Source organism: Lipotes vexillifer, unplaced genomic scaffold, assembly GCF_000442215.2.
Source record: "Lipotes vexillifer unplaced genomic scaffold, Lipotes_vexillifer_v1.1 scaffold584, whole genome shotgun sequence".
In the NCBI taxonomy this organism is placed as follows: domain Eukaryota; kingdom Metazoa; phylum Chordata; class Mammalia; order Artiodactyla; family Lipotidae; genus Lipotes; species Lipotes vexillifer.
In genome coordinates, this window is record NW_006783036.1 from 2,448,299 (window position 1) to 2,475,440 (window position 27,142).

General features: G+C 42.9%; 1 protein-coding gene across 7 annotated transcripts in view; it reads right to left on the reverse strand.

Moving 5' to 3' along the window:
* The window catches only part of WDR20 (WD repeat domain 20), a 66,688-nt gene that overhangs the window by 25,541 nt on the left and 14,005 nt on the right, over positions 1 to 27,142 (reverse strand). The window lies entirely within an intron of this gene.

The window sequence follows — 27,142 nt, forward strand, 5'->3', positions numbered from 1 at the left end:
AAAGAGAAGTCTAGGCTAAGGGAACAACACAGCAAATGATGTCAGTGCAAGGAAACAGCAGCGAAAGTAAAAATGCTCAAAATATTAGAGTCAAAAATCAAATTTGAAATATGAACAACTAAATTATTATATGATCTCTATATCGGCATATGTTAACTCGAGACTTTTTCTTTTTAGTTTGCTTAAGCAACTACCCCGTGGACTTCCCTTGTGGTGCAGTGGTTAAGAATCCACCTGCCAATGCAGGGGACACGGGTTCGAACCCTGGTCCAGGAAGATCCCACATGCGGCGGAGCAACTAAGCCTGTGCGCCACAACTACTGAGCCTGCGCTCTAGAGCCCGTGAGCCACAACTACTGAGCCTGTGTGCCACAAATACTGAAGCCCATGCGCCTAGAGCCCGTGCTCCACAACAAGAGAAGCCACCGCTATGAGAAGCCGGCGCACTGCAACCAAGAGCAGCCCCCGCTCACTGCAACTAGAGAAAGACCACGCACAGCAATGAAGACCCAACGCAGCCAAAAAATAATAATAAAAAATTTATATTAAAAAAAGAAACTACCCCATGAAAGAACATACATAAAATTATGCACCAAAATATAAAAATCAATTCAAAGGCAAACCAAACATTAACAGAGAGAACAAATATAACTTAAATGAGCAAAAGAAATACGATTCTCAGAACAGAGAAAGTTTAAAGCACTAATTTTTCCAAGTATTGCTACTAGTTTTAAACTTATGGATCCCTTACAATAACAATGTTAGCCTCAGTTCTTGGTATATTTCTTTCACATTCCTGCCCCCTAATATGGAACTTTACTGAAAAGACGTCATTTGTCACAGATGTCATTGGATCACACAGGAACACACATCTAAAGTATTTTAAATGCCAACTGAAAGACAATTTTTACTCTTGAATCATGTATCTATTCCAAAAACGTCCTGTTACTAATTTGCTTAACAAAGTTTCTCTCTAGATCATTGCTCTCAAGGTGTACCAGACCATGAACAGTCTGCTAGCCTGCAGTCAAAATTAAGTACACACAAACACACACACACACACATTAAGTACACAGATTGAGAATAAGCATTTAGAAACTTTTACGGCAATGTGACAGAGTGATTTTATACCTGTTGAATCCAATAATAAAAAACTCAAGTTTGCATTCTCCATGTCTTTTTCAGGTTTTCTGGTAATCCTTCTTTTATTTTACAAAAGTATCAGCCAAGATAGACTGGAAATTTTAAGAACTGGTCTTTCAGTACTGGTGGGAGAAACACTGTCCTAGAAGGCATAAAAGTAGACCTAGGCCCAAGGAACACAAAAATATCTCTTACCTAATGTCACTCCTTCCCCTGAAAACCCCCAATGGCCCTGATGGCACTACAAGAGCAGAACGTTAGCCAAGCAACATGCCACTTACACCCAGCAACACCTACTGTGAGCCCTGTAGTGACTGCGAGGGGTGTACCCACAGGAAGTTATTCTTCCGAGAAGCCTGGGGACTCCCCCAGCGGTACCTGGGCTTTTTGGAGCCCGACCCCAGGTGCAGGGAAAGGTGGGTCCACCAGTGCCTGCCTTCGTTTCCAACAGCACCGTCACCTCCAGCTCATCTCGTCCTCTTTCCTCTTACAGCCAATCACCGAGTCCTGTCTCTTTTTTCCATTGCTGTGCCGCTGTCTTCTTTCCTCTTTCTCCTCCTCCTATTTTCCTAGGAGGTGGGGTCGGGGTGTGCCACTGGGAATCCTGAACCCATCCCCCTTTCAGTAGCAGTAACAACGACCTGAGCCAGCCACTCCTTCCCCTGAGCCAGCCACTCCTTCCCCGTGGGGTTGTCAGCCCCCTGACAGATGGCTTCCCAGGTCAAGGCAGTCTGGTAGGAGAAAGAGCCCAGACTTTGGAACCAGGCAGGCCTGGGTTCAAGCCTCGCCTTCCCTCTTGGTAGCTAGGTGGCCTTGGCTAAGGTGCTTGTCACCTCTCCCAGAGCCGCAGAGAACAAAGTCCCCTAGCTCCACTGCAGGGTCACAGAAAGGCCCGCAGGTCATGGATATAAAGCACAGAGCACACATCAGCACTCAAACGGTAGCTACCATTATTAATTTATCCCTGTCACATCCTACCTGGGGGCAAATGTCTCAGTGGCTTCCTAATTTCCATCACATCAGAATATGACAACTCCCAAGCAGTCCTGCCCTTCGTGGCTGGGCCCCATCCATCTCCCCTAACAGCAACAGCAACAGCAACTTCTGTCCGTTGAACACTTTCTATGCACCAGGACGTTCACACTTATCATCTCGTTTAATCTCACAGTCTGCCCCACAGAGTCGGCACTAATACCATCCATGCTTTAGGGCTGAGGAACCTGGGAAGGAGTTAAGGGGTCGAGGGCCATGTCCCACCACTCCACCTTGTTCTACCGTCCCACCCGTCCTCGCCCCCAACCAGGTGTGTTGAGTCTGGTGCAGGCAGATGTCCTCTCTTCCTGGCTTCATTAAGTCACCCCCTTGGTTGGGATAGTCTCCTCTGCCCCTGTTCCCAGGAGTATTACCCATCAGTTCAAGTCCTGCCACCTCCAGCAAGCATTTTGCCAACTACCGTTTCCTGAGCTGGCTCCTTTATCACAATTCTCAAGTACTTAGTTCGTTGCACAAAATTTAGTATTTAATCACTTACGTGATCACAGTATTGTTTTATGTCTGTTATCATCAATTAGAATTACAACTAAAATTACAACAAAAACTTCCTTAAAAAGCAGAACTTCTTTATTAAACAGTTACTATTGTATTATTCCACAAAATTACTTCTGTTTTTCAGCTTTCTGGTAAATCCTGCATAGACAGGCTACAGATACTTCGGTATTTTTTTTAGTGCTTTTGCATCCTAATTATTGCCAATTATCTAAATTCTTAAATGTGAATTTATAGCAGAACAAATTTATTTAAAAGTCTTACCAATTTTAAGAATTGACAAGAATTTTAAGAACTGGTAAGAATATCTGGTTATTCAGCCCCAACAGAGTATCCAGTTTGTCATAAATGCTCAATATCTGTTTAACAAATGAAACTGCGATTGTTCCAAATTTTTCAATTAAATTTCATCATTATGCTCACTAGTTTCTGCATAAGGAATTACGATCACAATTAATTTGTCAGTGTCTCATTCTCAACAGAAAAAATTTAAATGATGGTTTAAAAATTCCTACTACAGAAACAGAGCTGGTTAACCAAAATCCTGTCAATAAGTACAAACTTTAAAATGTCATGTTTCTTTTTTCCTTGGACTTTTGATCCTTAAAATCCCTGGAATTCTCTTCATGATGAATACTGTCAAGACATGAAGTCAGCTCGGTGGGTTTAGCATGGAACTAACGAACATTTATCACAAAGGTCTGCAAAAGAAACCAAGCTGTTGCAGCTCACACCTTCACCCCAGATCCCTGCCCGGTCCCAGGGAATGCTGGGGAGCCAACAGGAACACAGAGGAGGGACTGAACCAGTAGGGAATGGGCTCCCACAGGTGCCCTGTCACAGCCATTCCAGGAGCTCAGAGAAGGCACACAGTGGGCCCAGGCCGAGCCCTTGTCATGGGAACCTGCTACTTGATACTCTTGAGTGCCCAGAAGCATTTGATGTGATGTGGAAAATAATCCCAGAAAGACCTCTTCTGAAAAATGTATGCCAGATGATGGTATGTGGGAGGCATGTAGGTACTAAAGGGGGGCTTTATTTTCCCTAAATGTCACATTCTCCCTCCCCTTTAGAGAATCACCTCAGAGAGAACCGTCTCACAGAACTTGCCCGAAGAGACTCCTTTTACTGGTCTATCTAAAAGCTGCCAAATGCCCACTCAGACAAGAAGCTCACCCTGTCTACACCAGAAATCACTCTCTTCCCTCCTAAGCCCCTCTCCCGAGCTTTAAGCCTGTCGCCTTGGTTGGGTCCCCCGCCTGGCACCCCCCATGCCAGCTCAGAGCCCTTCTAGCAGCCTGTCCTCCTCCAGGCCCCCTCCTAGCCTAGGGGCAGCTTACGGGTTTAGCACCAGGCTCCTTCCACCCATTTCTACACACCTCCCATTCTTCCCCCACACTTGCCAGATTAATCCTCATGAAGACTTAGGTCACTCTCCCACTCCAAACCTCCTCGGCTCTGCCCGGCCGTACCAACGGCTAAACTGCTTAGTTGGCATCACAGGCCTTCCTCTTACAGGCCTCACCATCCCCTGCCCCTTCACACACACTACCCGCAAGGGCAGCACGTGTTCACAGGCTGCCTGCGCTCTTTGCACCTTCCTGCCTTTCCTTACATTTCCCCTTTCACTTAAAATACTCCCTTCCCCCTCCCCCCTCCATCACACAAATGCTGCTCGCCGGCAGCGCCAGTGTCATTTCCTCCTGATCTCACTCAGGGAGGCAGGCTTTCACTGGGCCTCCACTGAGTGCCTATCCCCCTGTGCCACATTTATTAGCAGTAATATGTGAACTGTACTCCATATATTGTGAAAGTCCTTTCAAAAACAACAAAAAAGTCAGGAGGCTGCTCGGTCACTGACTGCCTGAATGGATTAACTCAAAATAGCAGGAGCAGCTCCAGTGGCATCAAAGGTCTCCATTATACCATTTGAAAATCAAAGGAGAGCTGCTGTAGTGCTTTCTATTACCGTTCCTTTTGACCACATCTCAGACAACCAAAATAGGAGCCAAAAGTGGACAGGGGGTTACTTCCCAGTGCCCCAGAAGATCACCGAGTTGGAAAGAGGAGGAACAATTGGAGTCCTATCTCAAGACCTGGGATCCAAAATAAACCACATTATAAAGACTGTTCCACAGTTTTTCCTGGGGGAGACTTTTAACCTAGTCAGGCTTGGGGTTTCTAATGCCTGCGAGGGATTTGTCCACAGCCTGGGGCTGGACCACACCTAGCTGGTCATCCTGGGGAAACGCCTCCCGGTCACAAGAGTGAATGAAATGAGACTCAGACCACTCTGAGCTGTAATATTTGCTTTGTGAACAAAGATCAATGTACTATTTAATACAAATCCTCTTCAGCACAGTGGAAAATAACCTGGGGCTCTAATGACCAAAATACCAAACAATGATTTTCAAACATCTTCACTGCCCAGGTGAGCAGTTTAACACTCAGGTAACAGTCAGTTGTAAGGCACTGCACAGATGCTGATTCCACAGTCCAAGCCACCTGCCCTTGAAGTAGACACAAAACCAGGCTAATCTTGTGAAATAGCCCCACAACTCATCTTTCTCATAGTTTCTTCAGTTCAATAGTTACATTCAAAATATCTGCATAATTGGCATTAACGGTATTTAGAGTCTAACACATTAAAAAAAGAGATATCAGGGGTATTAGGAAGTCAGGTTTGGGATAACTTATCCTAGTAGGGAAAAAAAAGGTCACTCAACTGTACCGTTCCAGGGTTTCAAAAAGGCCAGAAGCATGTCTGTCTTACTCGCCACTCTACTTCCAATGCCTAATAAAGCGCCCGACACACAGAAGACGTTAAGTATCTGCTGTAGAAATGAAACAATTCCGAAAACAGGAAAGAAAAGTAAAGTGATGGGAACCAGAAGAAACTCAGAGCCAGGCATACATATAAAAGCAAACATATAATCCTTCTGCTGACCAAAAGCCTAACTAACAACTAATGCCTTCTTGGGCGCCCATCTATGAAAGAAAACAACCTCCATCAGCAAATACCGGAAAGTCACTTGACGGTTTACAGAGCACCCTCAAGAGGGTGCACCCTCAAGCATCAATTCTTCTGACCATCATTACGAACCTGTGCAGATAAGAACTATGGCCACTCCCATTTTATAAACAGAGAAACAGAATCAGCTGTCAAGCAACAGCAAGTGGTGGAGTTTAGGCCTTCTAAATTCCAGCCCCTGTGCGCCTTCTACTGCATCATGTTGCTATGACAGGAAGTTGACAAGATAACATCAGAGGTAGCACTTAGTCTAAAATTCTATTACTGTGTGACTCCATGCTCCTATGCTTGCTGAAGTGGCAATCAAATATTCCAGCCTTGCTCAGTTTGGCCCAGATTCCAGACCCACCTTCTCAACGCATTTGCCTTGCAGGGCTGTTTTCTTAAAATGGAGATAATCCCAAGCATAATACCTGACACTTAAAAGGCACTTTAGAAAAGTTAGTGAAAACTCATATTTCTCCTTTTGAATACATAAGGACTTGCTGCTTATCAGAGAGGCTTTGAAAATCCTCACCATTCGTTAATACTTTCAAAGAAATCTAAATAAGGAAAAACAGGGATATTTCTTTCTGCCCTAAATTTCCTGGAGAAAAACAGCAGAAGCCAAGTTTAGAGCATGTTTTCCTTCCAATATAATTTTCCAAAGCAAGACAGTACCTTCCCTTCCTTAGTCTCTATTCCTCCTTCATTGTCAGACATACTAGCACACGCCCACACTTGCACTGGCACACCAGACCCACTCCCTTTACTGAAAACAACTGTCAGGTCGTCTGCCAGCAGTCTTCTGCCAGTCCTGACCCCCGAATGAGCACCCAGCGCTCACATTCCAGAGCTCCTCTCCTGTGCACGACAGCAGCAGCGAGGCCATGAGAAGTGGGGCAGGGAACTCCATGCAAGGAGAGAGAAGGGACGAACAATGCCATCCACTATCAGAATACAGGCAAATAACAAGACGTAAAATGCGAGGGGCGCCACCTTTAGGTCATTCCAAAATGGGAAGAGATGCATAGTCACAAAATGCACAAAATGTGTTCAGTGAAACCTTCACAGCAACGATCTGCGGAATTGCATACTGTTCACCAAAGAAATTCTTCCCACAGGAGCCAGAGAAGGCTCCGCCTCTGGAACTCTGTTTCGGGCGGGGTGGGAGCAGCCACACCCAGAGGAAGCACGGCTGAGATTCTGTGAAGCGTCGTCTTCTCCCCTGGCCCAGCACTGTCAGTCAAGTGTCTGCTGAAACAATAAACTTCTGTTGTTATCACATGCCATTTTTTCCCAAGGCAGCCTGCCACTTAAAAACTGTTAGCTATGGGGCTTCCCTGGTGGTGCAGTGGCTGAGAGTCCGCCTGCCGATGCAGGGGACACGGGTTCGTGCCCCGGTCCGGGAAGATCCCACGTGCCGTGGAGCGGCTGGGCCCGTGAGCCGTGGCCGCTGAGCCTGCGCGTCCGGAGCCTGTTGCTCCGCAACGCGAAAGGCCACAACAGTGAGAGGCCCGCGTACCACACACACCAAAAAAACTGTTAGCTATGTAAACTCTACTCCTCTTCCCCCAGAGTGATTTTTCAAAAATGAACTTGATAAGCTACTAAACTGCAACATCTTCGCCATCGTTTTCTTATGCTGCGCTCCACATTCAGGTTAAGGCTCTTAACACAATGCGAAACGGTACAGATGGTTGTCCTGGTGCTTCATTTAGGCTAATGAAATACTGATTTCTTCATTAAAGAAAAACTATGAATAAACATTAGATAAAATCAATTTGCACACATTCTAACACCAGATCTCACCCCATTAAAATGCTGACATATTCAAATGACCTATTTTTATTAAACCCTTCTGTTAAATATGCAGACATATGCATTCCTATTCCCAAGGGAATACCAACATCTCAAGTGGAAGAAAAGGCAAGAGGCTTTCATTTCTACAAAAGATACTCATTTCAAATTCTTAGAAAATAGGTATTTTTAAAGTTTCCCCTAAAAGGGGTGGGGGTGGGGAGAAATTCTGTGACCTTCTAAAAGTGCTGTGACAACACTGGTAAAGTAAAGACCACTCCAAGGCAGTGAGTAGTTCCTGTATGCTGCTTAGCTGCTATCCCACTGCCTTCCTGGCATTTATATGTTATTATGTTTGGCGCGGCACACAGACGATTTTTCAATTTTCTCAATCAAGGTGCTGAGCAACACAAGCAGCGCTCTGCAGAGGAGATCCCGTTTGAAGGGGGAAATGCCCTAAATCTCCAATTGTGTAGAGGCCCTGCAATTTTCTGACACTACTTCCCTGGTGGCGCAGTGGCTGAGAGTCCTTACCCTACATTGAAACTGAGGCCCAGGGAGGGGTGGTGATCTGCCCAAGGTTGCACAGACCTTAGAACTGTGCTTTCAGTCACATCAAGTTGCTACCTTTTCAATCACCCAACTTCAGGTGGAACAATGAACTACTGAATCTGTAATATATGAAATTTCAAAAAATGGCACTGATGTGTACCAGTAATTTTACACCAAATGACAGTACTTTGGAGCCAGTACATTGCTGGGTTTTCAAATAGGAAGCAAGAGAGCCAGAGAGCACATTAAACTTATCTTACAATGAAAGGAGACCAGCCACTAAAATCGACGGCCAAAACACTGGATTTGGCCTCTGTAATTCAAATAGTTATTCTCTGATCCAGCCAGGCCTCAGGTGAAGAAAGCAGACTCAATTCAATGACAGTTACAGAGGGCTGACCGTTTTCTAAATACTACTATGAAGAAAAGCTTTGCTCTTTCCTTCATCTAAAGTTTTAGAGTATCACTGGAACTACTGTTCACTTGGCACTTCTGCTGTTTGTCATTCTGTCATGCCTTATCTCCCCAGCTAAGTCAAATTTTGGGGGGACATAGCTGTCTTATAGGCTCTACCTCAATGACAGCCACTCAGACATTTCTGATGTTTCTTCCCCTACCAGATTAAAAATGCCTTTTTAGGCACCTGAAATGTACCATGCACTGGTACAGCACTAGTAATGCAATAGCAGCCAGTTTCAAAACGTGGACCAGTTAAGACTAGCACATACACGAATGTGGAGGGGCAGGCCTCACCTAACTATGACGGGAGTGTAAACTGGCCAGCCTTCATGCAGAGCAATTCGGCAGCACGGAGCAAAAGCCTCCTTTCCTTTTAACACAAATTCAACTCCTAGGAATCTGTCCTTAGAAAATATTTTCCAAGTGTGTAATCTATCTGTAATAGCCCAGAGATGGCCCAACACAAATGCCCATCCACAGCAGGCTAGGTGAATAGCAGGCTATACATGGAATACTACCCATGGAAGACATGCACTGAGAAAAAACATGGACAAACCTCAAAAAATAATCTTGAGTGAAAGAAGCCAGATATAAAAGAAGCACAGCATATACTAAATAATTCTACTTATATAAAGTTCAAAAATAAGGAAAACTCATGTGATGCTGGAAATGAGAACGGTGGCTACCCCTTCAGGAGTGTGGGAAGGAGCCACAGGGAGGCTCCAGGTGGCTAGGAATGCTGTTTCTTAATCTGGGGTTGGTTCTACTTTGTGGAAAAACTAATAGAACTTTATATTTATACACGTTTCTGTTTGGATGCTATCCTTAAATTAAAAAATAATTTTGGGCTTCCCTGGTGGCACAGTGGTTGAGAGTCCGCCTGCTGATGCAGGGGACACGGGTTCGTGCCCCGGTCCGGGAGGATCCCACATGCCGCGGAGCGGCCGGGCCCGTGAGCCATGGCCGCTGAGCCTGCGCGTCCGGAGCCTGTGCTCCGCAACGGGAGAAGCCACACCAGTGAGAGGCCCGCGTACCGCAAAAAATAAATAAATAAATAAATAATTTAAATGATCAAACACACATACAAAGACAGTCTACTCAGCTTTGTTTCTAACAAAACATTATTAACATCTTATGTGTTTGAAAAATGAAATGGGTAAATATATCATGCAGCCATTTAAAATGAAGACATTTACTTACAAGCAAGGAAGGATGTTATATGGTATAGCATTAAGTGAAAAATGCAACAATAAAAAAAGGATTCAAAAGCTTATAAGAGTTATAAAGAAATCTTAAAACTGTATTCATACTGTAATCATGTTGTTAGCAATAACAGTACATTGTGACTCTTATTTTGGCTGTGCCGTGCGGCATGCGGGATCTCAGTTCCCTGCCCAGGGATCGAACCCGTGCCCGCTGTGCTGGGAGCATAGAGTCTTAACCACTGCACCATCAGGGAAGTCCCAGTATATTGTCATTCTCAATGTCTTGTAGAATAAAACAAAAAATTAATTATGTGAATGTCATTAGGAATTCAGATTTTCCACATAAGACGTTATTAAATGTATAGAAGCAATGACCAAATGACAATAGGAAATCCTAGTGCCCAGACTGTGTCACGAATGCTATTTTTCAAAGTCATCAAGGCTCCTATATACTTGATACCAGGTATGGGGCAGGAAGTGCACAAGATGAATCTGGAACATCTTTCTGTACCGCTGAGCAAGAAAGCTATCAAAGACTACTGAAGTTGTGTCCAAAAGATTCAGGGGCTGGACTTCCCTGGTGGTGCAGTGGTTAAGACTCTGCGCTTCTACCGCAGGGGGCGTTAGTTCGATCCCTGGTCGGGGAAGATCCCACATGCCGCACAGTGTGGCCAAAAAAAAAGACTCAGGGGGCAAAGCAGAGGGACTATCATTGGTCAATGATGGGACAATTTACACATAAAAACAATACTACAGAATTTTCATGGAATAAAATAAGAATCTGAGTTCACACTAATATCAATAAATGGGGAGAAAAAAAAGCTTTCCCCTACAGTAGACTAACACCTAATAAATGTAGAAAGAAAAACTAATGGAGTTTGAAAATCACCATTTTATAACCATCACAGTAATACAGTAATAACCAATTCAGCCAAAAATCATCAATGGATGCTAAAACTAGTGGATAAAGGTCTGAGGAGAAAAAGGGTATTTATGTAGTCCCAAAGTATCCCTTCACAAATTACATACCAATTACAAAGAGAAAAGTGGAACTTGACCGTGGATTAATTTAGCAAACACAACCTTAGTCAATGTTCACATCACCACTGTGACCAGAACAAAGCAGCGTCCTGTGTCTCCTGACCTGCTGCTCCAAGAAAGACACAACAGTGGTTCTGTGGTGCCCCCCCCCAAATGTAGACTATGAATCTAATCACAAAAATATCAGACAAATCTAAACTGAGAGATTCTACAAAATAACTGGTCTGAACTCTTCAAGATGTCAAGGTCGTGAAAACAAAGAAGAAACTACTGAACACTGAATGAGACTAAAGAGCCTGCAACTACCTGTAGTCTGTGAACCTGGACTGGCTCCCAAACCAGGGGAAAATGGCTCTTAAAGGACAGCATGGGGGTAACTAGTGAAATTTTAATGTGAACTGCAGATCACATCAGTTATATTTAGATTCTGATAAATGTACAGTACTGGGGTTATGTAAGAGAAAATCGTGTTCTTGGGAAATAGAAACTGAGGTTTATATGAATAAATGGACATGATGCCTACAAATTACCCTCAAATGATTTATATTATGTATGTACATACATACACATGGAGGGAAGGGAGGAGGAATGGAGGGGAAGAGGGCGAGGGAAAACACAAATGATAAAACAAATAGGCAAATTTTAAATAATTAGTCCATCTGAGGGTTCTTTGTACTATTATTGTCATTTTCTGTAAGTGAAATTTCAACCAACTAATTTTTTATTAAAAAGAGATTTAAGAGGCATGGACATTAACTGCAATGTGTGGTCCTTGCTTGGAAACAAATTTAAACAAACCAATTACAAAATTAATTTGAATAAACTGATTATGAAACAACACTTATTTGTGGCAGTGGTTACATGAATCTACATGTGGGATAACACCACATGGAATAGACATATACACAGACACACAGATACACACAGACACATACACACACACACACACGAACCTAGTGAAATCCAAATGCGCTCTGCAGACTTCACCAATGTCAATTTCCTGGTTTTGACATTATACTATAGTTATGCAAAATATTACCATTTGGGGGAAACTAGGTGAAGGGTACATGGGACCTCCTTGCACATTTCTTGCCCGTTCCCATGAATCTATACTTTAAATTAAAAAATAAATAAAATAATTTAAGATCCATATGTATCAAGAAACCAACTGTAAAAAATATTTATGAATCTGTCAAAGAACAGACTTTGATCAAATGTAAATTTTTTACATGTGAAAATATGGTTTTATTTCTCCAGTCTATGTATTGTAGAAAAAGTACAGAAGAAAACAGATGATGTTTGGGGTTTGCTTTAAAATAATGCAGTAAGGGTGAGATAATAGATGAAATGAGACTAGCCATATGTAGACAACTGGTGAAGCCGGGAGACATTCTCTCTACTTCTGTGTAAGTTGTACATTTTCCGTAATTAAAAAAGTTTCATTCAGTTTGAGATGTATATGTTTGCAAAGAGAACAATTTGAAAAGATATTCAGTAAAGTATTAAAAGTGGTTATTAAAGGGGAGGGTAGTACTTAGATGACAATTTTTTGCATATCTTAATTTCTAACTTTTCCTCAATAATTATATATTACTTGTGTGGTTTTTTTAAATAGAAAAAGAAGAAAACACAGGCCAAAAAAACAACTGAAACTATTTGAAAATTACTCCGGTAGTTTAAAAGCATGTCATGGCCTAGCAGAGTCACAGGAAAATACATGCCTTGTGAACAAACAGTAAAATTCACCATAAAAGGAAGCCTACGGTTACACGAAGTAAATGTATGAGCAGGGATGATACATCACCAAGAGGTGATGATATACTTTGAACTGTGGCCAAATCCTAAGTTTCACACCAATTACAACTGCTGCTGTCTGTTATTAATGTTTCTGTGGCACCAGTGATGTCACTCAATGAGATGAGACAGGACAGGAAAATTCTTTAAAGAAGCCAACCATTCAGGGCACAGATAAGGAGGCCGTGGCTGGTTCTATTGTTTCACTCTTCAAATAGTACTACAGGGTGAGGAGCATTCACTGTGTGCTCCTAATTTGCTACAGTGGCAAATACAGATAACTTTTCCCAGAGTCCTCTGGGAAATTCAATCTGTTCCAAGTTTACTTCCCAATTTTGCCTCTAATGTAGGTCTAAAATTGAATCCCCATCTTTCTCACAAGAATTGAACTGCAAATTTATCATCAATCCCATGTTCTTCTAGAGATTCTAGGCCCTAAATTATCCTCAATCCAGAAGAAATAGCTAAAAGGGTTACACAGTAGAATTTCTCCTTTGGTATTCAGCAATACTTTTAACATTTAAAATCTGGAGGCCTGAAATAAAAACATTAGGCTCAAGAGGGACAGTATTGTATTTGTAGTCTCCATGGGGACAGTACTGCATTTTAAATGTAGGTTAGCAGGCCAACCAGCTGAGTAAGCAGTTTCAAACTGAAGCCTGAAATCAACCATAACCCAAAAGGTAGCACTTGGCGACAATCACACATCTGCTTCACTCTAAGCACTTATCATTCATCATCTCACGTAATAAAACATACATAATTTAAAACTTGCAACTACTAGCTTTAAAAGTTAAATATGAAGCTATTCACAAAGAAGTGGACTGAAGAAGCAACTCATTTCCCAGCGTGAATAATTCTGTAACGTATCTCTATAGACAATGGTCTTATGTGAACATAGGTAACCTAAGTCTCACATTCACAGAATCAGAAGACAGACAAACAGCTGGAGCGGAGCTTTAAAAAAGTCACATTTGCTCTCAAGATGTTACAAATTAAGACCGAGGACGTAAATTGTCTAAAATCACAAAATCAATTCATACCGCAGCTGAACGTGGAGCTCTATACCCAGTAAACTCAGGAAAAGCACTAGAGTAGCCTAACCCAAAGCCCTCATTTCCGTCTCCTTGCCTTTCACCTGTGGTCTTCTTGCTTCTACATGAGACGTAACAACTAGCTGTCAGAACTTGAAATTACATTATTTATAACATAGAGTGAAGAAATACACAAGACTTCTCAAAACTCATTAAGCTTAGCATAACCAAATGACGCTCATTTAGTTGGCACCAAGTTCCAACTGCTGCGAGCCTTCTCCAGGCTGAGAAGGGAGGAGGGAGAAAGGGAGCTGCTTGCCTCTTGATAAGTTAAAGATCTGGAGATGCTGTGTCCTGAGCAACTAAGGCCAATACCCACTCCCACAGCTCTTTCCAAAGCCCCTGACTGTCTTCCAGAAAATCTTCCCTCTGCAGCCAAGCCAAATGCCCACTAATAAAATTCTGGCCAGCAGGGATGTACCCAAATTTTGTATGCAAATACAAGAAGGATGGCAGAAATAGGCAGCAATTTTAAGCTAGGCTGCATAGACACTGAAAGCTAAGAAATGCAGGCCAGGAGCTCAGCTTGGTGGTACCCATGGTTATGACAAAGGCTGAGGCTCCAAATACCAGCAGGTCCAATAAGCAGCATTTATAAGTTTATAAGTGGCCATAAACCAAAAGGCAGTCTTCAGGGTGGTATGGAAAGATCTCATCTCTCCTCCATGTAGAGTACTGCCGCTAGATTTGTCTTTAAATTAGAAGAGACACACAGTAACACGACATCCCCAAATTTTCTTGTTGTCCACAGCAAGTCTGAGTACTTGTGCTGTTCTCACAAAATTCTCAGACCTCAAGCACATACATGCTCATCGGGCGGCGAAAAACCACGGCACACTCAAGACCCCAAAGGAGGGAGAGCATGGCAAAGCACAGAGAGCCAGCCAGGGCCCGTCCTGGTGCAGGACAAGGCTGAGAAAGGCACTGGGAGACTGTTTTCAAGCCTGGTGTGTCCCACTCCAGAAGGCCACCTGCCTTCAGCACAGGTCTTCTGCCTGTGTCCCTAGCAAACACCCCAATTATTTGACATTTTTGAAGGGCCTAAATTATTTCTCTATGGAAGCTCACACATCAATCCCATCCTCCACACAGGTCCTAATGCAGGAAAACAAAAACACTGAATAGGGTACCATTTCAAAAATGTAAAGTGACATGTTACAGAGAAAGCTCTGGCTGAAAACCTACATTACACTTTGAGGAGTGAGTAGGAGCACAGAGTGTGGAGCTAGGATGCCTGGGTTTGATTTGGGTTTTCCCATTCCTAGCACTGTGAGCTTGGACAAGTTATTTAGTTTTCCACACTACTGTTTCCACAAAATGGGGAAATGGGGATAATACAATAGTTCCTACTATATACAATGTTTGAGGATTAGAGAGTTAAAATATGTAAAGCGACTGGAATAGTGCTCACTCAAAAAGCTACCCAAGTATTAGCTATTATCATTATTAAGTACATAATATCAATTCACATTTGATAAATGCATTCAAACCAAGAAGTACAGTGAGTAAGCTTGGAAATAAGCACTTAATTCCTTGTAGGAATTTTAAAAATAAATGTATTTTTCTATTTAACTGCCTGTCCAAAAATGTGTTTGGAGGGGTGGGGGTTTGGAAGTGAGGGAGCAAAGGTCAAAGAGGTGAGAGGAGCAAACAGAGCCTAAATAACAAGGCCTCTCCCCTCACCAGAGACGGCAGCTGTCCCCTGGGTCAAAGCGGTGCTCAATCTGTTAACACGTGTTCACTTCACTTTCGTAACACAGCTGGACTAAAGCAAAGCCAGCAAAATTACTTTTCCCAACCAATTAAAATTTTTCTAAATTCAATGTAACATATTTTTTTAAGTTGCAAAAATAATACAAGTGCACAGGCCAGAGCTGTGTCGTATACCAATTTATACCTCAACGAAAATACAAGTTGATTTCTGAGACAAAAATACTGTGTAGCACATATAATATAATGACTAGATATGTGAAAACATAGAGGCTGGACTATGATCTCAAAGTCTATTTTACCTCCCAATTCTCTGATATACTGTTAAGTAAATGAATATTAAGAAAAGGAAATAAAACAGTCTGTGTTTCTATGAAAAAAAAAAAGCTAGGGCTTCCCTGGTGGTGCAGTGGTTGAGAGTCCGCCTGCCGCTGCAGGAGACACAGGTTCGTGCCCTGGTCCGGGAAGATCCCACATGCCGTGGAGTGGCTGGGCCCGTGAGCCATGGCCGCTGAGCCTGCATGTCTGGAGCCTGTGCTCCACAACGGGAGAGGCCACAACAGTGAGAGGCCCATGTGAGGGGAGGGCTTCCCTGGTGGGCGCAGTGGTGGGAGTCCGCCTGCCAATGCAGGGGACACGGGTTTAGGCCCTGGTCCGGGAAGATCCCACATGCTGCAGAGCAACTAAGCCCACGCGCCGCAACTACTGAGCCTGCGCTCTAGAACCTGTGTCACAACTACTGAAGCCTGCGCACCTAGAGCCCGTGCTCCTCAACAAGAGAAGCCACTGCAATGAGGAGCCTGCGCACTGCAACGAAGAGTAGCCCCCTGCTCTCCACAACTAGAGAGAGCCCGCGCGCAGCAACGAAGACCCAACACAGCCAAAAATAAATAAATAAAATAAAGTTATAAAAAAAAAGAAAAAAGAATGTGAGGGGAGAAGTCCAGAATCATGTGCATTACAACCATTTGTTATATGACCACATGACAGTCACAGACTCACATGTACTCTCTGGGAACAAGGTTTTATATGAAAGGCAATGTGATGTGCCAGAAAGGACATAGGCTTAGGAGTCTGACAGACCCACTGAAATCTCATGCTGCCACTTACCAGCTGTGTAGCCAGCCGCCTTGGCAAGTTACTTCATTCTCAGAGCCTCCCCTTTCTCATCTACATATAAAGTGGGAAACACCACTCCCTATTTTGCAAAGTGTTTGTGAGGATGAGACAATGTATGTGAAAGCACCTAGTTTAGTGCCCAGCACCGAGTAGGTGTTCAATAAATGATAACTGTGATGATAAACAAATTAATCAATGGCTATTAATATAATCCACAAATTAAATGGCCAATAAGCTTTAGATGAGTGTTAAAGCTATGAGGAGAGCCCTGAATTAGATCACCTAAGGCAGTGGTTCTCAAACTTTAGTGCATCAGGGACTTCCCTGGCGGTCCAGTGGTTAAGAATCTACCTTCCAATGCAGGGGTCACGGGTTCAATCCCAGGTCGGGGAACTAAGATCCCACATGCAGGGGCAACTGGGGCAACTAAGCCCACGCAGCACAACTACTGAGCCTGCGCACCTCAACTAGAGAGAAGCCGCGCGCCACAACGAAGTTTCCGCATGCTGTAACTAAGACCCGATGCAGCCAAATTAATTAATTATTTATTTTTTAAAAAACAAAACTAGAACATCAGAATCACCTGCTAGTTAAACAGAGTGCTGGGCCCCACCCCTAGAGCATCTGATTCAGTTGGTCAAGGGGGAGGGCAGAGATCTGCATTTCCACAAGTTCTGAGGATATGCTGATGCTGCTAGTTGAGGACCACATGTAAGAGAACCTCTGATGTAAGGGAAGACAGAAGAGGAACCCTTCTGTTTTTGAAAATGTGATAAGTCAAATATTTAGGCAATGGTATAGTTGAGCAAAAAGGTGTGGGATGGCACTTGAGAAAAGACCAAGACAGACAGACAGACAAAACAAATGTACAGGGCCAACAAGGTGTCAGCTTGGCCAGTTAAGTATCTCATTACGAGAACTGTCAGAAAGATTTTGAAGAGGCCATTGGTAGGCTCAATTTCTTAGTAGGCTCAGCTTGGATTTTTGATAGTTTAGTAAAGTGAACCATTTACAAACCTTGAAAAAGTTAACCACATGGTGAAAATGGCAACTCCAAGCAGAGATGCAACAATAGATAAGGCCAGGCAAGGTGCCATAGAAATAGGAAGAAAAGAGCAAAAGTAGTGAAGGACCACCATTGAGTCTATGCAGGTGATCCCAAAGCATCCTCCTTCACTTACAGCCAGGACTTCAGAGCCTTCAGTCTGCGAGATGATCGCCCATAAAGGGAGCCTACTAGACATGAGAATCAAGCCCCAGTAAACCCTATTTATTAACGTAGCACAGCCATGCATTAATCAAGGAAGCCAAGAGACCTCAAACACGATTCACTCAAATGAGAGGGTAAAATCTCTTATTTCTTTAGTTTTATATCATTTACTAAACATGTTCCTTTAGTGTAGTACATAACATGAATTAGCTATCATTATACCTATTATTACTAATCTTTTTTTTTAACATCTTTATTGGAGTATAATGGCTTTACAATCGTGTGTTAGTTTCTGCTGCATAACAAAGTGAATCAGCTATACATATACATATATCCCCATATCTCCTCCCTCTTGTGTCTCCCTCCAACCCTCCCTATCCCACCCCTCTAGGTGGACACAAAGCACCGAGCTGATCTCCCTGTGCTATGCGGCTGCTTCCCACTAGCTAGCTATTTCACATTTGGTAGTGTATATATGTCCAACTAATCTTAATTTACCAACTGAAAATCCTACAAAATTTATCTCAAAACAATGCTCACCAATAGACTATACTTCAATCATTATTTTTAAGTCAACATTGGTAAGATAAAGATAACTACAACTTGGGAATTCCCTGGTGGTCCAGTGCTTAGGACTTGGTGCTTTCACTGCCATGGCCCAGGTTTAATCCCTGGTTGGGGAACTAAGATCCTGTAAGCCACGCAGTGCCACAAAAAAAAAAAAAAAGAAAAAAAAGAAAAAAAAGATAACTACAACTTATAATGAAAAAATACACAGGACATCATGATCTACACAGAGTTCAGCAGAAAACTCCTGACAGATTATTTTCCACGTAAGACATAAGAAATAAAAAAATGCTAAGATTGTTGTAAAAAATAATAATAATAAGGGGGGGTTGAAACTCCATCTCACATCTTATTCCAGAATAAATCTCAGCAGTATCAAAGAGATGTCAAATGTAACTAATGAAACTTCAGAAGTACAAGAAGAAACCATGAGGATTTAAAAAAATAAAATTAGAAGGGCTAATAAGTATGACCCCAAACCCACAGCCAAAAGGGAAAAGACTAATACGTTTTCCTCTAAAAAATAAAATTTCTACCTAGGAAAAACCACCACGAGCAAAATCAGAAAACAAGTGAGAAACAGAACCAAATGTCTGCAACTCAGATCACAAATTAAGGGCTAATTTACATAAAGGAGAGCTCCTACAAGTAAAAAAAAAAGAAAGAAAGAAAGACCAAAATCCTAGTAGAAAAATGTGCACAGGGTATTGACAACTCACAGAAAATATAAATGGCTCTTAAATATATGAAATGATGCTTATATCACTTTTCATTTATCAAACTGGCAAAGATCAAATAATAGCACACTGTGCCAGAAGTATAAATTGGTACAACCTGTGTAAGATAATCTGACTGTGTCTATCAAAAGTACAAATGCACATTCCTTTGACGCAGCAATTCTACTCATAGGAATTTATTCCTCAGATATACTAGCAACAGGGCAAAGTGATATATGTACAAGGTTATTTACTGCAGCATAGTCCGTAACAGCTAAAGACTGGAAACAACTTCAATGTTCATCAAAGAAGGAACTATCGTACAGTCATACAATGGGGTATTGTGCAGCTATTCACAAAATAAAGAGCTCTTTACACACTGACAAAGAATAATCTCCAAACAGAAATAAGGTACAAAACAGTCCAGCTAAAATTTACATTTCTTTTTAAAGGAGGGAGGAATATGTCTGTGATTTTATGTGTAGAACCATAGCCTGTCTCTGGAAATATACACATGAACATAACCCTGGTTACAGGGTGGCTAGGGGACAGGGTATGAGAGACGTTTCACTGCATGCCCTTTGAACTTTGAACCACATGCATGTATTACCTATTTAAAAAATACAATATGCCTATGAGAAGTCAGAATACCTATGCTCTTTTTTAAATTTTTACTTTATAGTGGAGTATAGTTGATTTCCAATGTTGTGTTAGTTTCAGGTGTACAGCAAAGAGATTCAGTTTATACGTATATACATATATCTACTCTTTTTCAGATTCTCTGCCCATTTAGGTTATTACAGAGTACTGAATAGAGAGTTCCCTGTGCCATAGAGTAGGTCCTTGTTGATTATCTATTTTATATATAGTGGTGTATATATGTTAACCCCAAACCCCTAATTTATCCACGCCCCTCCCCCCTTCCCCTTTGGTAAGCATAACTTTGTTTTCTAAGTCTGTGAGTCTGTTTCTGGTTTGTAAATAAGTTCATTTGTATCATTTTTTTAGATTCCACATATAAGTGATATCATAATATAATACTTGTCTTTCTCTTTCCGACTTACTTCACTTAGTATGATAATCTCTAGGTCCATTCATGTTGCTGTAAATGGCATTATTTCATTCTTTTTTATGGCTGAGTACTCTTCCATTGTATATATGTACCACATCTTCTTTACCCATTCATCTGTCGACAGACATTTAGGTTGCTTCCAGGTCTTGGTTATTGTGAATAGTGCTGCTATGAACTTTGGGGTGATAATACCTATGTTCTAAATGAAGATTTTCTCACTAGGTTACCTGAGACAATAAGTTCCTTTCACTACCCACTCAATACTTATTGAGTTCTACATGTGCCAAGCACTGTTGTAGGCACTGCATCCCAGCAGGGAAGACAGATAAACCCTCCTCTTGTGGACTTAGGAGGGACGCAGCCAGTAAACAAATAATCAAATGAGCATCAGAGTGGAAAGGGCTATAAAGAAAATTCAGTCAGGAAAAGGGAGTTGTGGGACTGAGGTGGAAGGGTGATTACAGAGCCTTTCTGGGTAGAGGTGTCGGAAAGCTTCTTTGACAGGGACACGCTTCGGCAGAAATATGAAGCAGTGAGGGAGCCAGCCCTATTGGCTGCCCAGGGAAAGGATTCTTGTCAGAAGGAATGCATAGTGCACGCAACAGCATGCATAACGGCTCTGAGGGCGGGATGCACTCCCCTTCAGGAGGAGAGCAGAGGGAGTGAGAGCGAGTGTGGCAGAAAATCCCATTGGGGGGGGAGGTACCAGATCATAATAAGGAATTTAGGTCTTATTCTAAGTGATATGGAAAAGCATTAGAATTTCTTTTTAATATGTATTTATTTATTTATTTGGTTGCACCGGGTCTTAGTTGCAGCAGGTGGACTCCTTTAGTTGCGGCACGTGGGCTCCTTAGTTGTGGCATGCAGACTCTTAGTTGTGGCATGCATGTGGGATCTAGTTCCCTGGCCAGGGATTGAACTCGTGTCCCCTGCATTGGGAGTGTGGAGTCTTAACCACTGCGCCACCAGGGAAGTCCCTAGAAATTTTTAAACAGTGGAGAAATGTGTTGTGACCTATATTATTTAAAAGATCCCTCTGGCTGCCATCAGGAGAAGAGAACGTAAGAGGCAAGGGTAGACGCAGGGAGCCCATGGAGCTCACTGTAACAATCCAAGTGAGAGACGGTGCTTCCTCAAACTAGCAAGGTAGTGGGTGGAGGTGGGAAGTGATCAGGTTCTGGATATAATTTAAGGCGGAGTCAACAGGCTTTACTGAACGGTTGCAAGTAGACTAAGAAAAAGAAAGAAGTCAAAGGTGACTCCAAAGTATTTAGCCCAAGCAACTTTTTACAATGATCTAATAGGTTCATTTAAAAAAAAAAAAAAAAAGTCACACCTTCATACAAAGCTCAGCTACTCTAAAATGGGTTATAAATACCATCAACAAAAAGCAATGCTTATCTACATACCAAATAGAACATACACCTGGGTCCATTCTCTAAATACTTAATGAGCATTTACACTGTGCCAGGCACAGTATTAGGTACTAGAGACCTAAATTATATAAGTGAGCACCATAAAAGGATTGGGAGGAAAAACACCAAAATATTAATAGCTGTGGCATACAGGTTTTTTTTCTTCCTTGAATTTTCCAAATTTTCTACCATAAACATACACCTTACTTTTAACTTTAAGGAGGAAAAAAAATCTCTCCTTTTTCCTTCTGCCAATGAAGGAAAAATTCCTACAGGGCAAGCTTATTAGTCATCTGAATGATTGGCAGACTCTCCTTCTAAGAAAACCTTTTAAACTGAGCAGAATTCTCAGTATTCTTTCATGCCTCTACCCATTGCCAGTGCTAAGGTAAGATGCACGCATGCACCAAGTGGGGAAGACAGGAATAAGTTCAAGAGAAATGGGGTACAGTTTGCTATTCTTTAAATATATCTCACAGGGCTTCCCTGGTGGCGCAGTTGTTGAGAGTCCACCTGCCGATGCAGGGGACGCGGGTTCGTGCCCCGTTCAGGGAAGATCCCACATGCCACAGAGCGGCTGGGCCCGTGAGCCATGGCCGCTGAGCCTGCGCGTCTGGAGCCTGTGCTCCGCAACTGGAGAGGCCACAACAGTGAGAGGCCCGCGGACCCCAAAAAAAAAAAAAAAAAAAAAAAGTTAAAAAAATGTATCTCACAAAACATGATGAGAAAGATCAGAGTATTTAACCAAATGCCAACTACATACAAGATACTGTACTTACCATAATCTACCCACTGTCAATAAACAAATGACAGTCACTTATACGTTTATCCATTCATTCAAATATTTATATAGTGCCTATTATGCATCGAAGGCACTGAGCTAGACACAGGGGTTTCAGGAATGAATTAGTAAAATCAGCCCTCCTGCGTTCACAACCTAGTTTATGTGGTGGGGAGAAAAGGGACATTAAATTTCACGTTCGATTTTTTAAAAAATTATTGTGACGTGCTAGAAAGACCACCTGGTAGAGGATAACAGAAGACCTGGCCTAGTCAGGGGTCAGGGTAAGATGCTTGGAAGAAAATGACATACGAGTTAAGATTTGAAGGAATAGAAATTAAACAGGTGAAGAGGCAGGGAGTGGAAGTACTTTCCATGCAAAGGAAACGGCATATAAGGAGAATCTGTGGCAAGAAGGAGAATTAAAAGGAAGCCAGTGAGTGAGAAAGATATAGTAGAGGGAAAAAAGGATGATAAGGTAAGCAAGAGCCAGCTCACGCAGGGCCTAGTAGGCCATGTTAATCATTTTGTTCTTCATGCTAAAGGCAACATGAACCACTGAACAGATTTTAACACTCAAAGGTTTTAAGCCTGGGAGCGACAACCAGATTCACATTTTTAAAGATCACTCGGGCTACTGTATAGAGAATAAATGAGAGGGGAGCAAGAGCAAAGAGACCAGCCAGAAGGCTGCACGGTGTGCAGGTGAGATGAGTGAAGGCAGCAGATGTATTCAAGATCTACTCTAGAGATAAAATCCACGCAATTCCTGATAGAGTGAAAGTAGGTGGGGGAGGAAGAGAGGTAGAGAAGAAGGAAGTGTCACAGACAACAGTGAAATAGGAAACATTCAAAAGGACCAAAACAGCAAAAACAAATCTACATAAAAAAGATGAAAATAAGGGACAGGAAGACATTCCATACAAATACTAACAAAAAATAAACTGATTTTCCAATCCTCAACACAGAATTTTGGAAACAGAATTTCCAACCCTGAAAACAGAATATCACACTGAGATATTTAACACACCTATCAGAAATTGGTAAATAAGACAGTCATAAAAAATGTAAAGATATGGACAGTGTCAACAGCATTAAAAACTTTATCAAACACACATACAGAGATATGTCACGCTGAGCCTAACAGAGGATATACATTCTTTTAAAAATACAAGGAGAGGAAAAAAAAAAACAAAAACATGGAGGGACTCCCCTGGTGGTCCAGCAGTTAAGAGGCAGCGCTCCCAATGCGGGGGGCCCGGGTTCAATCCCCGGTCGGGGAACTAGATCCAGCATGCCGCAACTAAGAGCCTGCACGCTGCATATAAGATCCCACGAGGGCTTCCCTGGTGGTGCAGTGGTTAAGAACCCGGCTGCCAATGCAGCGGACATGGGTTCGAGCCTTGGTCCGGGAAGATCCCACATGCCATGGAGCAACTAAGCCCGTGCACCACAACTACTGAGCCTGCACTCTGGAGCCCACATGCCACAACTACTGAGCACACGCGCCACAACTACTGAAGCCCGTGTGCCTAGAGCCTGTGCTCCTCAACAAGAGAAGCCACTGCAGTGAGAACCCTGCACACCACAACAAACAGTAGCCCCCGCTCACCGCAAGTAAAGAAAGTCCACGCGCAGCAGCGAAGACCCAATGCAACTAAAATTAATTAATTAATTAATTTAAAAAAAAAAAAAAAAGATCCCACAAGCCACAATGAAGCTCTCCCGTGCTGCAACTAAAGACCTAGCGCAGCCAAATAAATAAATAAATAATTTAAAAAATAGCAACATGGAACAGGGACTTCCCTGGCTGTCCAGTGGTTAAGATTGCGCTCTCCCAATGCAGGGAGCACAGATTTGATCCCTGGTCGGGGAACTAAGATCCCACATGCCATGCGGCCAAAATATAAATAAATAGGACTTCCCTGGTGGCGCAGTGGTTAAGAATCCACCTGCCAATGCAGGGAACACTGGTTCAAGCCCTGGCCCAGGAAGATCCCACATGCCACGGAGCAACTAAGCCCGTACACCACAACTACTAAGCCTGCGTGCCACAACTACTGAGCCTGCGTGCCACAACTACTGAAGCCCTTGCCCCTAGAGCCAGTGCTCCGCAACAAGAGAAGCCACCGCAATGAGAAGCCCGCGCACTCAGTGAAGAGTAGCCCCTGCTCGCTACACCTAGAGAAAGCCCGCACTCAGCAACAAAGACCCAATGTGGCCAAAAATTAATTAATTAATTAAAATAAATAAATGAAAGTGTAGCTCAAAAAATAAATAAATAAAATTTTTTAAAAAAACACATGGAACATTTTAACTAGGTTAAAAGGAAAAAGATCGTTAAGTTTCAAGTAACTGGTATCAAAAAAACATACTCTATGACCATACCATGTGAATACGTTAATCAATAACAAAACTAAACACCATGAATAGAAACAAAAAAAATGCTTGTTTAGAAATTCAGGGTTAAAGAGGAAAAAAAATAGAAATTACAAAATATTTAGATCTTAATGACAATGATATTACCACGTGTACCATACGGGTGACTGTTAAGGCAATACGTAAGAGGGATTTCTACAGCCTTGAGCACATCATTAAAAAGCAAGAAAGTCGGGCTTCCCTGGTGGTGCAGTGGTTAAGAGTCCGCCTGCTGATGCAGGGGACACAGGTTCGTGCCCCGGTCAAGGAAGATCCCACATGCCGCGGAGCAGCTGGGCCCGTGAGGCATGGCCACTGAGCCTGCGCGTCCAGAGCCTGTGCTCCGCAACGGGAGAGGCCACAACAGTGAGAGGCCCACGTACTGAAAAAAGTAAGAAAGTCTAATAACCTACGTTTTCAATTCAGAAAGCTAGAAAAAGAACAGGGTAAATCTAAAGAAAACAAAGGAAGTAAAGATAACAGATGTTACAAAACAGAAAACAAAGAAACAGCTGATTCTGTGAAACAAAATTTTAATTGACAAATTCTTACAAGTCTGTTCAAAAAAAAATTAAAATATGAATGAGGGGTGAAGCTCAAGCTGGTGACTGAGGCCAGTCTGCCTAAGAACGGCAGAAACATGAGTGTCCCAGTGACTCCACAGCAGGTCCCTCTGCAGAGGGGGCCACAGTTCCAACCCAGAGATGGCCACATACGTGATGGCTGACAGATGCTCCAGAAAGCAAAAGACAACAGGAGCAGAAGAAGGAACAGGCAAAAGTCACTATCAAGAAGGAAGCTCTAGAGCTGACCGTGACAGAGACGGAGCTTTGTTGGAGCGCATGTAGTGTGAGTTTTAATTGCCCTAACAAATGGATGTGTGCTTTCAGGGGAATACCCACTGGATTAATTTGTTGCAATAAATGCTTTTTCCTTTGGGGCGGTGAGAAAAGGCACAAACAAACAATTTTAGGTACAAAAGATACAGATACAGAGGAGTATCTGTACTCCATATAATGGAAGTAAGAAAAGAAAAGGGAACAGGACTGAGCCATAGGGAAATCCAGTTACAGACTAGGTAGAGCAGAAGGAACGGACAGAGGTGAAGTAGAGAGTGGCCAGAGGCACGTGGACCAGAGAGGGAGAAAGGAAGTCAAGGTTAAAGTGTCACAACACGGAGGGTTTCAATAAAGAGAAGATGATCAGCTGTGTCAAATGCTGCCGAGAGGTCAAGGAAGTTGTGGGCTGCATGGTGTCCAATGGATCTGGCAGCCTGACGCTGAGTGACCTGTATCCTGAAGAAATTAGAGCAGTGGGAGCCAAGGACACACTGGAGCGGGGGGACAACTGTTTCCATCTGAATTAGTAATTGTGGAGCTGAAGCCATGTCAGCTGATGACAAGACCCAGAGTGTCACTAGAGAAGAGAGCGCCAGAGGTGGACTACAGGAGGTCACTGGGGGTGGACATGGAGGACAAGAAATCGAGATGCCAAGGTGTTTGATGGGTTATGCAGTGGATAGGAAACCACCCAGGACGGTGGCAGGAACTGGAGTGGAAAGGAAGGCTGTGAGGCAGGTACCAAGGTGTTCAATGAGCAGAGGCGGCTAGGAAGTCGGCTCATAGCCATGAGGAAGAAAGAGAAAGGTGGCACGAGTCTAAGGGCAGAGGGACGCCAGGAGCAGTGGCAAGCGGACCTATGCCTAGTCTAGTGTTGCGCACTGTGCAGCGTAGTAGTCAGGACTTGGCGGAGCCTTTCCAGGGCATCCCGCACGCACCCCGCCCTCTGAGCTCTCTGGGACTGCAAACTGCGGCCACACCAAGGAAAGTCCTGAGCATAACACCCACCAATTTTTAATTAGCTGAGCTAATGTCGCCCTCAGTCCTGCTAGCTACATGTACACCTATTCCAAAATCCAGAGGGGGAAAGAAATGTAAGGAGTTGTACAATTCCTAGAATTAAGTGGGAAGTAAGAGGGACTGGAAGGGAGAGTCTGAGCACTTTTTTCCAGGACACCAGGATAAGGAAGATGTCGCTTCTGAACAAAGCTAGCACCAGGCAATCAAGACACCAGACGAAGCTGCCTCCTGGGTTAGCCCAGAAGAACTCTAACAGCACAAGATTCGAGGCTGTGACTAATTTCTAAGAGCCTCTCAACCAATGAAAAGGGGCTGGCAAGCCTAGCTCTGTGAGCTTTAGTAACAAACACTAACCATGTTTGTCTTGTGACAGGGATTTTGAGAGATTACTGAATTTACTCCAGTAAGTCCTTAGGGGACTCTAAGTTCAACCAACTCATTCATTTAAAATCAAACACAATATGCCTACTATGTACAGGCACTGCAATGGATATAAGATGAATAAGATGATTTCTGCTCTCAAGATTCACCGTTTTGTGGAGGAGACAAAGATTCAAACAAAAAATTCCAACACTGTGAAAAGGTGGGAGGACATTCATAATAGTCCAACAGCAAGAGCAAGGGAAAGA